Source organism: Periplaneta americana, chromosome 8 (genome assembly GCF_040183065.1).
Source record: "Periplaneta americana isolate PAMFEO1 chromosome 8, P.americana_PAMFEO1_priV1, whole genome shotgun sequence".
NCBI classification, from domain to species: Eukaryota; Metazoa; Arthropoda; class Insecta; order Blattodea; family Blattidae; genus Periplaneta; species Periplaneta americana.
Window position 1 is genome coordinate 59,458,103 of NC_091124.1, and position 12,815 is coordinate 59,470,917.

A 12,815-nucleotide genomic window follows, 5' to 3' on the forward strand; every position below is an offset into this window, starting at 1 on the left:
TCTAAGAAACAACAATTAAATATAGGACTTTAGCTGTTTTGTACTTATGGCTTAATTACCTTATTACGACATTTACTGTTGTTAATGTAGGATTTTAGTTGTTTTCACTCACAGTTTTGTTTCTTTTTGACCATGAGTGTTGGCAACAGATGAAACAGCAGATGATTTTCCAATTTGAACTGTGAAAAGAGCCAGCTCCGCGAGAACAACAATCATCACCATAGCCAGCAAGTGAGCACGCAGGTAATCATCAGCCCAGCCACTTTGAAATCCATCACAGAAACTAGCACCGTCTGAACCAGGCTTAACAATGTAGTTGATACAGCGTTGTTAAATGACCAATTTAAAATATTTAGTATTAGGCTGTTACGTAGAACTTTATGAGATTAGGCAGTTTGATATGACACGAACGTATAGCTCATCGAGAAGAGGCTAGAGACTGTCGAGATATTAGGTATAGGAATCAGAGCATCCATGGCGACGCGGGTGGTTTTGATGAGGTCTATAGCGGAAGAAAGAAAATCCAGTGTCAGCCAATAAAATACAAGATCGTTATCTTCGAAGAAAAGGAGAAATGGAAAAAGGAAACTGTAACGGAATTGTGTGCCGCTCAAGAGAGTTCAACGATGCTAATTTGTTCCGGCGCTTCATTGTGTCTGCACTAAGTATACAAGCTAATTTATTTATCCCGTTGAGAACTTAATTCTTGCTCACACTTTGCAGAAATTTAATATCCTGGTCAGTGCATCTGCCTCGTGGGAAGAGATAACGTTTAGCAATAAATTGTTTGTAATTAAAAATAAGAGAAATTTTACTTTTGTTCGAGAGAGTGTGCCTCGACTACTACACTAAGAAAATTAATTTTCATGGTAGTGTGGTCTTCTTTTCGTAAAATAACCCGCCGCTCTTAATTTCTCAAGGAAAAAAAGTGTTACGGTTTCTATCTTCGTATCTTTATGCTTCGTTTAATTCCAAGAAGAGTTTGAATACATCATGAAAGTACGAATAGTACTGAGTTACGTCACAGCATTGAAAACTACATTAAAAACTTGTTAGTGTTCGTTTCACTGGTGTTTTAGCAGTGAAAAGGATAGTATCGGTCCAGGCTGGAGCCAGTAGACACGAATAACGCAAGCGTGATTGCACCACGTTACCTGTTACTTGAAGTAAGGCTGGTTAATATTACTCACTTACGAGTTGAAAGTTTTGTGTTGAGATTAATTAAAGTGTAAATCAGTTGTTTTCATGTAGCGTCCTCTAGGTCAACGGTTCCCAATCTGTAGTCCGCGGATCGCTGGGGGTTTGCGAGTGATTTCAATGGAGTCCACGGAACCAAGGTGTGTTATCAAACGGTATTTTATGTAAGTTTAACTACATAACGTAAATAATCATGATAAATAATAGGCTATCTAAAATAACAGATACATTATTAATAGAAGAACACACAGGCTTCAGAAAAGGTAAACGTTGTGTAGATAATGTCTTCTCCCTCAAACAAATAACCGAAAAACGTAGAGAGTACAACCTAGAAACACACATTATCTTTATAGACTTTATGCTGCAAACTAAGTTAATTAGACGTTCAAATAAACATTTTTCAGATTTATTTTCAATGAAGAATACCAGACATTCTGAAAGTTATTTGCTTCCATAATAATGAAATATACTCTCTCTCTCTCTCTCTCTCTCTCTCTCTCGCCAATACTGAAGAGAACCACGCATATAAATATCTACACCACACCGCCATTAAATATATGAAAAGACCCAACCCCACTTGATTAATAACTGTAAAAATATTTGATTTTTAATAATATTATTATCTCACGTAAGTTTTATAGCTTTCAGTAACATATACTATATAGCTGCCTCTCAGTAAAATATAGAAATCAAAATCTATTTTAAGTTATTCTCTACATCTACTTAAATAACCCCAAAACGTTTCACTTTCATATCATCAATATAGCATTAATACATATAATTAATTAAAAATAGACACATCATGGCATCAAGTACAATAATATTTCATTTCTAATGGTAATAATGTCATCAAACCACCTAAAGATTTGTAGTTTTTAATATCCAATAAACAAACAGCTCTACTTAGAAAATTACACACCACAGAATCGAACCTGTAAATTATTTTTAGTAAGTTAAGTTCTTAATAACCAATTTAAATTTGAGCTCTAAATATGTAAGCATTCTTGCAGATCATGGCCTTCGTGTAATATTGTTTACTGTAGTGTGTGTTTTGTTTTATTCTGAAATGCAATTAGCTAGTTTAGCTAGTTCTAAAAACTGACGACGGATGGATTTTGGAAAATAGAAAAATTATGTTGAAAAATTGACATTTCACTGAAAACGACTATTTTTCTGAAAAACTTTGAGTTCCAAGCTTCAAAATGAGGGGTCATTTATTAAAATCCGTTCAGCCGTTTTCTCGTAATTTCCATTACCAGTTCAAATATATATTATATATATATATATATATATATATATATATATATATATATAAGAAAGCCTTTGACAAGGTATGTAGAACAAAATTATGGGAAATATTAGAAAATAAAGGAGTACCAACACATTTAATAAATGTAATTAAAAATCTATATGTAAAAACTAAAATCAGAATAGGCTAAATAATCGAGAACCTATAATAAAATCAAAAGGTGTTAGACAAGGTTGCCCAATGTAAACCACTGTTTATACATTGATGACATGATTACATTATGGAAACAACAAACAGTAGGAGGAATTAATCTGGGATCAGGAATAGTAAAGACAATGGTCTTCGCAGACGACCAGATACTGATAGCGAAAAGTGAAGAGGATCTTCAAACGATGACACACAAATTAAATTTAATATCAAAAGCACATAGCATGGAAATTTCAATTGAGAAAACTAAAGTTATGGCATTTAAAGGTACTCATTCGGTTCGGTCCAAGAAAATTATAGAAAATAAAAGCGTAGAACAAGTGTCAATATCTAATTCCCTTGGATGCGAAATAACATTTGGGTCTGAAATAGACATTAATAAAAAACTAAATAATATTACATTATGCAACGAGCCTATAATGGTAGTAATTAAGACGCGAGTATGTTTGTTTATGAAACGAGCGCAAGCGAGTTACATAATTTTTATACGAGCGTCTTAATTACCATTATAGGCAAGTTTCATACGACTTTTTATGCTCGACCATATTTCTAACTTGAAATTATTCATAAGTATTAATCTTATGGTTATGTAAGTGAGGAGTGGAACGGACCTGAATTGTGAGATGTGCGCAGACGCGAAAGTATTGATTTTTTCCGAAACACGAATGTCATTGACCTTGATATAATCTAGAGAATAACATGAACATTAGGCTTGATATAACCTGGAAATTGATTTAGAATTGAAAAACGAGATGACAAATTGAATTTATTTGAATATTATTTACAATTAACGCTAATTATTATAGTAACAGAACATAACCTTCTGCGACAGTATTGGATTTCCAGCCTCTGTGACTTTTCGCTAATTGTCTTTCGATTGCATATCCGAGAATAATCGATACTTGCGATTTTATAATGGTACAATCAGTACAAAGGTGATTTCTGATTGGCTGAACAACTGAATTATAATGAATAGGTGTACTTTAATAAGGTACATTAAAGGGCTACTAGCAGGCGTATAATTACTACATTTCGGCATGGTCGAGCATAAATTTAATTACATAACGGGAACCATAAAGAGAACACTAAAAAATAAAACTAGAAAATACTCAATAATAAAACTGTATAAAGCAATGGCCATCCCCACTGTAACTTATGGATCTGAAACATGGACATTGACTGCATAAAATAAAAAAAAGAATACAGACAGCTGAAATGAAATTTCTCAGATCTATAGCAGGATACACAAGACTGGATAAAAAAAAAACAAACAAAGAAATAAGAAAAGAGTTAAAAATAGAAGAATTAAACAAAACAATAATAGAATATAGAACCAATTGGAAACAACATTTGGAAAGATACCCCAAGCATCATACAACTACAGACCCCAAGGACATAGAAACCCATAACGACCAAAGAAGAGTTGGACACAACAAGATTTTGGAGCCGGAACAGGCTAAAATGGCCTAAAACCGTGAAAGAGGAGGAGAAGAAGAAGAAGAAGAAGAAGACGTTCTCCGACTTTTTGTTTATCTCAGACTTTTGAGTAACAGGCTTTAAGAGGAATGGGCTCGTCTGAGTGACTTCTCTTGGCTTGCAAGTCTTCGTGCATTCGAAATTTTTAGTTTCTTAAATTCTAATCTTCAGGGTAAAACTTTTTGTTAACCATTCAGAATAGAGAAATGATAGAGATATTGAGCTTGTGTTCTCGCTGAGTTATGAATCGATAATTCGATTTGTTTCACACTCTTAGTGACTTTCTAGCAACACATTTTGATGTACTCTCGTCCGGTATCTTTGGAAGCATGAAAAGCATTATCATCAGGCTTCGGCCTAGGGACACAGAGTAACCAGTATGAGGTTTAGAGTACACGGAGTATAAATGACGTCATGACCCGTGTGGAGGGGTGACTGCAACAGCACAGGTGGGTCCGTAATGTGCATTGCCGTTGTGTGTATTGCTGCAGTCAATGCGGTATTTGTAACAGGCATCGGCGTAGGAATACCTGATTGAAGGTTAGAACTCACGTTAATACTTTAATGGTAGACATTTATTGTCTACATAGGAATGTACTGTATATACTGCATCTGTACAGGATGAAATATATTTGTTGAGACAAGAAGTAACGGCGCGCTCCATCTCCCATTCCACTGTCTGCATGTGCCTAAATCTTCCTATTTTCACAAGTTTTCTTTCGTCCGCATGTTTGCATTCGTGTCTTTTCCTTTCTGTTTGCACACGTATCTTCGTTTAGCTGCCTACAGGAGCCTAGTCTATCTTCTGTCTGCATGTGCCTAAATCTTCCTGTTTTCACACGTGTGCTTTCGTCGGCCTGTTTGAATTCGTGTCTTTTTCTGCTAGTTTGCATACGTATCTTCGTTTATCTGCCTACAGGAGCCTTAGTCTATCTTCTGTCTGCATGTGCCTAAATCTTCCTGTTTTCACACGTGTGCTTTCGTCGGCCTGTTTCAATTCGTGTCTTTTTCTGCTAGTTTGCATACGTATCTTCGTTTTTCTGCCTAAAGGAACCTGAATATATTTTCTGTCTCCATGTGCCTTAGTCTGCTGGACCGTTAACATTGCTGCCTATCTGTCTACATGTCTGTGTCTATATGTTAAGTCTGTCTGTTTATCTTCTGGTCTATCTGTCTCCTCTTTCAATATATCCCTCTGCTGCGTATCCCTACTTACTGTTATATTTATTCATTCATTCATTTATTTTATTCCATAGATCTTACATGAGCAATGAAGCTTTAAGATGTGGAACAAGTCAAAATTTTACAATATTACAATTACAATTTTTACAAATTTTTATAGTCTTATAATTTAGTAATTTTCTAAAATATTTACAATTTTGTGCAATTTTTTATAATATTTTGGCGAGATGTAGTGAAATGAGGTGAGGTCCGAGGATTCGCCAAAATATTACCAGGCATTTGCCTTTTGGTTGGGGAAAACCTCGGAAAAACCCAGCCAGGTAACCAAATCAAAGGGGGGTAATCAAATCAAAGGGGTTGATGCCAAGGACTCGCCATAGACTCGAGCGGTAATTATTAATTATCTGGAATCTAAGTTTGTTAAAATTCAGATTATTGTGGAGAATATTAAGAACAAATTTCAGCTGCAGCGACTTAAAAGTAGAAAACCAATTCGGTGAATGGATCCACATATAGGCACTCGTGGGCATTTTTATCGGATTTCGATACATTCGCATCATGTTGAGGAATACTGGCAGACATCGGGAGATGCAATTTTCTCGTTAGACCTTGATCGGAAGGCCGTTACCCAGTTATAACGGATCCTTTTTGTTAGACTGTACATTAAACGGGTCATTGAGTATGCTTGCATGGTTGGTGGAGGAGGCATCTGATATTGCTATAGAATGAACAACTGATATTTTGCGTGCGAGGAAAAAGCTTCAATAGCAGGCCTCCTTATCCCGCTATTCACTCTCGTTTCTCGTCCATTAGTCTGAAGTATCTACAGAGAAGCGAGCGAATGAATGAAAGCTTGTTACTAATTTGGGTTGCTGTTAACTTGAAGCGCGAGCTGCACGACGAGTAAGAAATAGAATTATTGTCTTCAAATAAATGAACCGAAATATATGGTCTTGGAAAAAAAAAAACATTGGTTGGTCGGTCGGTCATATGGTTGAGTTTGGAAGTTTAGTCAGTAGGTCGATTTATTGGATGGGTAGGTATCGTATGATCCGTTGGTTTGTTAGGTTTGGTCGATAGGTTTGTTGTATATTATGACTGGGTCTTTTTGCTGACTATCATTTAAGAACACGGTTTAATGTTTACCAACAGCCCTTCTGGCCTAGTTACAGATTTGTGCAATCATCAATTTTATCACCATCTTCATTACGTTCTCTTAATTGAACAGTGATTGAATAATTACTACTCTCATAGAATTTTCATTAATTATTATTTATAAGCAGCCATTCGTTTTAAGGGGAACGGAACTGAATTTTAGGTAAAAATTTTAATTCACTTTTTATTTTCCATATATTATTTGGTTTTCTGTATAAATGGTATAGGTCTATCACATACTACCATACTTAAATTTCACCCCTTTTAATTTTTTCAATTTTCTGAATTTTAACTTCATTCCTGGAATTTCGGCGGAGAGTTTTATATATCAATTTATTCTTTGATTTTTTCTCTTTAAAATGGTATAACACAATTGAAGAGTTCAGAACCATAGTGGGTCAAGCGCCATTTACTAAAACCGTAGAAAACAAGAGTTGAAATGAAGTTATAACCATAATTCAATAGAAACATATAGCAAGTAATATAAAGTATATACATTAAAACTAAATGATATGTCAATTTTCATTAAACTATGATATTCACTTAACTTCAACCTTTGCTTTCTCCGTTTTTAATAAATGGCGCTTGGCCCACTATGGTTCTGAACCCTACAATTATACTAAAATGATATCCATGTTAAATTTTAGTCTTTTCAGTGGAGGAGGTGAAGTATATTAATGTCTTGTTTTAGAGCTTGTTTTCTCTAAGTTTAGTTTTTTATTCATATAACACGAACCTTTTTTCGGTTTCTATTTAATGTAAAAAGCTAAAATTTTCAGGAATTTTTTATTTGAATGTTTTACGTATATTAAAATAATGATTTTGAAATTTCTTATATTTTGTATATGTTGCAAAGGGACATGTACTGAAAAACGTTGAAAAAGAATATAAATTTAAAAAAATGTTTCTCAGTAAGGAAACAAATTAAACAAAAACTATTGCTTCAATATAAAGTCAACTTATGTGTTCCTGAGCTGTAAAGAAATCAGCTGTCTAATTTCAACAAAATTTTTTAAAACAAAATAGACGTAATTTAACATTGTCAAGATAGGCAATTATTTGTCTTTTAAGCTCTCTGCAATGACCTGAGCTGAAAGAAATCAGCTGTCTAACTTCAACAGTTTTTTATAAAATAGACATAATTTAGCAATGTCAAAATAGGCAATTCTTTGTTCATTTAAACTCTCCGCAATTACCTGATCTGTAAAGAAATCAGCTAACTTCAACAGATTTTTTTTAGAAAAGACATAATTTAACATTGTCAAAATAAGTAATTCTTTGTCCCTTTAAGCTCTCCACAACGAAGAGTAATACAACCTCTTTTGCGTTCACTCCAGCGATATGTGGAAACTCTTGTATAATTTGAATCAAGATGGAGAGTGCAACAAATTTATGGGATAAAATATCGTGTCCCTTTCAATAACATAACTTTGTGTTACTATGAACTTCTTTAACGCCCTATATAATTGACAGCTACACTAAGCTGTAGACTTTTATTGAATTCTAACTTCTAACGTAAATATAAACTATTTTCAGATACAATAAATAAGCTACTTATGGGAGTGTCCCAAAGGTTATGGGACATATAATTTACCTACAACCAAATATAAAATATACCGTGAACTGCCACTGGTGCTTATAATGATCGATCAGTCCCACACAATACTATTTGCAGTAGATAATAGCGATCTAATAGTTTTGTTGTGTACAGTAGAATTTATTTTTCATTATGCAATATTTAACAAAATTGATAACAAAATAATACACATGTTTATATAAGAAGGCTGTGCAAATATAAATATTAACAAAATGAAAGAATAAACTGGAGACAAAACAGTTTCACCCGTATCGGAACGAAAGTTAATTAATCCATTAGTGAAATAGAAAGATGTAACAAACAACGATATTTATTGACAGTGTTAAAAAAGTGACAGATGAACTGCATTTGAAGCATGGAAACACAAACGAGCTGGAAACTAAATTCATACTATTTTTAGAGGCACAAAATTACTGTTCTAGAGAGTGCAAAAAAAAACTAAAAAATCACGCACAGAGAATTGTCTATTTTAGATAAATCGCTGGTATAAATTCTTTATTAAAACAAGAAAAATGAGTATTGCAAGAGACCTGAAATACTTTTAGATTAGATACTGTATATAATACTGTCATCGACTACAACTGACTTTCGCAAGACTAACATACCATACAAATCTTAGTTGGGACAAATTACCTGGTTGGGTTTTTGCCGGGGTTTTCCTTCAACCAATTGAAGCAAAATTGCTGGGTAATTTTCGGCGTTGGACCTCGGACCCATTTAGCCATCATTAATTCACATATCCTTATCATCATCATCATCATCATCATCATCATCATCATCCCGAGTTAAGTTCACAGTGTGGCGTGCTGTACTTGTACAAGTGTGCAGCCGTTCGGCTACCCCATCATTCACAAAAATAGGAATGGTAAGCACAATAAGCCTCAGGCTGCAGTGTAAGCCTGGTCTTTCCGTACAAGAGAGAAAATAACACATCATAGGTATAGATGCATCGGTATTTGACACTTTACATGTTGTCCATGGTGCATCAAATGAAAGTTGAAGGTCAGAAAAACTTCTATGTAACAGAAGAAATAACAAAATGAAGGTTAAAGTATCTCGCGAAAGCCCGTTAGAACACCGTTTTGTTATAAAACTTCTACTTACACGAAAAGGGGTATTTACCTGGTCTCTGAGAAGAAAAGCAATCACTCAACAGTTTTCGGATATCTGTGCATCCCTCCAGAAAGTACAGAGCGAACAGTTTTGCTTTCCGCCGGAGTGTTTTGCCTATGGGCGAGCGCGCCGCTCGTTAGTTGGGTCTCTGTGATTAGCGAGAGGGTAAAAACAATAAAACAAACCAACTATACAACAATACGCAAACAAATTTAAAAGGCTCATTACCAGGGAACGGATTTATATGGACTAAAAATATATGAAATATGTAAATATATATGTAGTTATTTTTACCAAAATATGGAATTAAATATGGATTTTTACCAAAATATGGAATTAAATATGGACTTAAAATTATAAAAAAATGACTATGTACGTTAAATATTGGTACATTTTAATCAAACTAAACAAAAAATATAATGGACGTACCTTATCTTCCAATGTAGTTTCAACAAAACACAATTTTTATTGTCTGTTACCATAACAATAGGTTACAAACATTTCTTTCAAGTGCTGAAAAGTGAATCTTCTTCTATTGTCTCTGAGGATAGATTTATACTGACTAAAAGAGCGTTCGACGTCACAAGAAGTAACTGGTACATAATTCAATTTCACAATGTCTGCTGGGGATAAGTCCAAGTTAATCTTCACTGTTGATTCACCACTCATCACAGCAACAACCTTTTGTAGTTCTTCATATCCAGGGTTTTTTGAAAGTACAGTGTCCACCTTAGCTCTTACTGCATCTGCAACTTTACCTCTACCACGATTCAGTTGTTCCACAGTACTATTTATAATTTCAAAACTTTCAGATAGTGAAAGGTGCCTATTTTGGAGACTTTTGAGCGTTTTTATGATGCATGAAAATGTATGCTGAATGTGAGCTAAGTCATTCTTCACACTTATGTCACAGGTAACTGTTTTCGCAGTATCAATTGAGACTGCATCTTCAGAGTCCAATGCAAGGAGAACATTGTTAATAGAGTCTATATGTTCGGCATAATATTCAACTGCTTCTAGCCATGTACCCCATCTAGTTAAAATTGGCTTTGGTGGCAATGGAATTTCAGGGTACATTTCTTTCAACACGTTAACTCTACTGGGAGCTTTGAGAAATACTTTTTTCACTGATGAAATCAACAAATCTACTTTAGGGAAATTGTCTCTGACCACTTCTGCCACACGATGAAATGCATGCGCCACACAAGTAAAATGAGTCAATTTAGGATATACAACAGATAATGCTTGTCCAGCTTTGACCATATAAGGGGCAGCATCGCTAATAAAGAATAACACATTATCGTACATAATACCCTTTGGCCACAGGATACCCATAGCTTCGTTGAACAGTTTAACTATAGTTTTGTTATTGCACTTTTCTAGAACATCACAATGTAAAAGAATTCGTTCAGAATATTGTTCACTTAACAAACCGATAACTACATTACCAACAAGTCTACCTTCTTTGTCGGGAGTCTCATCAATGGAAACCCAAATTGAACTATCTTTAATTTCATCTCTTATCTTCTGTATTGTCTCATCGTAGATGGATGGAGCATACGTCTTCCTAAGTGTTGACTCATCCGGGATTGTATGTTGAGTATATTTTTCAAGGAATTCCCTGAAGACCTTATTCTTTAGTTTGTAGAGAGGAATATCAGCAGAGATGAGAGAACGGCACAGGTCGATGTTAAACTCAGATCTTACATTCGATGTTGTTGGTTGTGTTAAAAACAATTGTCTCTGCTTGGAATTTAGTTGTTTGTTGGCCTGATGTTTACTAGTTGTAATGTGTTGTTGCACCAGGAACTTTTGTGTAGATGATACTGCACACTGACACAAATTACAAAATAATATTTTATTGTCAGTTGATAAACCATCTTCTTTAAATTCTGAAATGTAACTTGTTAGTTTTGATTTTAAATTGACTGAATGACGTACTTTTGGCATATTTACCGTCTTTATAGTATGATTTACAAAACTGAACCTATGTGTACTCTGACTGGCATTTAACTGTTGAGCTGCACAACTGAAGTCTGTTAAAAATTTTAAATTAAATTAATACAGTTTTGTAACTTACTTTCCCATTGTTGATAGGACTGCTAATTTTCAAATAACTCTGATGTTAAAGGGATTACTGAACATGTGTTTAAATCTCTATTGTTGAAATGTATTTTTAAAAGTTAATGGAATTTTGTTTTGTTTTATTGTTAAACCTAATATAATATGGACTGTTTTATATGAAATATGGAAAATATATGGAAATTAACGAAAATATGTACTAAACTCTAAAATATGGAAAAATATGGAAAATAAAAGTAGGATTTTTCAACCCTACACATTGTGAAACATAAAGATAATGCAAAATATAAATTATATTAGCTTTATAAGTAAATATGTATTTACATATAAATCCTTTCCCTGCTCATTACTTACCAGATTATCAAATGGGGTGTTCAAACTGCCCGCCTTTATTCTCCACACATTTTTCGCATCTCTTTAAGAAAATATTCATCACTTTTTAAAAATCCACTCACAAAATCTACGCCTACGTACGGGGTCACCTGCTGAAGAGCATGTGCTACAGTTATTTTATACGGCTTGAAGTGCAATAATTCAGTAGCCTTTTGCACAGACCCATATGAAAATTCCACTTGTGCAAGACGACGAAGAGATTTTATGATAGAATTTTCTATACAATTATGAATATCATGTAATCTTTCTTCGATAAGAACCCTAAGCTGCTTTTTCGTTTCTTAGTCTGAACACTTCCAGTTTCCTGAACTTTATAATAAGGATTATGGACTGTTTTACGAACTGGAGCGTCTACACCCGGGAATCTTTCTTGAAACCGTCTTCGAACTTCACGATCTGACAGAGTTAACACATATAATCGTAAATAAATACGAGCTATGCCGTTGTAAACTCACGAGACACAATACACTTTACGTATACTGTCGAATTAAGAAACGAGCAACAAAAAACACACCCGGGATCAGCTGCGCTACGACGACTTTGACATTCAGCAAGGTCAACAAGTAAGGAAGTAGGCTTGCTACTCCCTCCAGTGCGCGGCAAACGAGTAGGAGCTCCATCATAGGAAAATTCCGCACCACGGGGGAAAGCATAACTGATCGCACTGTATATGCTGTACAGCTCATACCTATACATTTTATATTTCCACGCTTGCGTACGGGACCAGAGTCGGCAGTAAGTAGCTGAGAGCTCTGCCATTCAACAACAAGCATAGTCGCTGATAAGACGGTTGTTTCTATTGTCTATTGTATGCAGTATTGAGTTTCATTTCTCTGTGTTTGTTGCTTGAGTCCTGGTTCAGACATTTAATACAGAACAAAGGATTTTAATTTGCCGTAACTTAAAAAAAGAAAACGTATCACATGCTCAATGTCGAGAATTTCAAGAACGTTTATCTAGCACTGATCCACCTCAACGAACTACAGTTTATAAAATAGTTAATAAATTGAGAACTACGTGATCAGTATTGGACAAGAAAAGAAGACAAGACAAAGACGTCATGTTTCAAGAGAGGAAAATTTGGATGATATCGGTGCTCGATTAGAACAATCGCTGCGAAAATCGCTCATGAAGTTACACAAGCGGGGATAAGCCCTACATCAG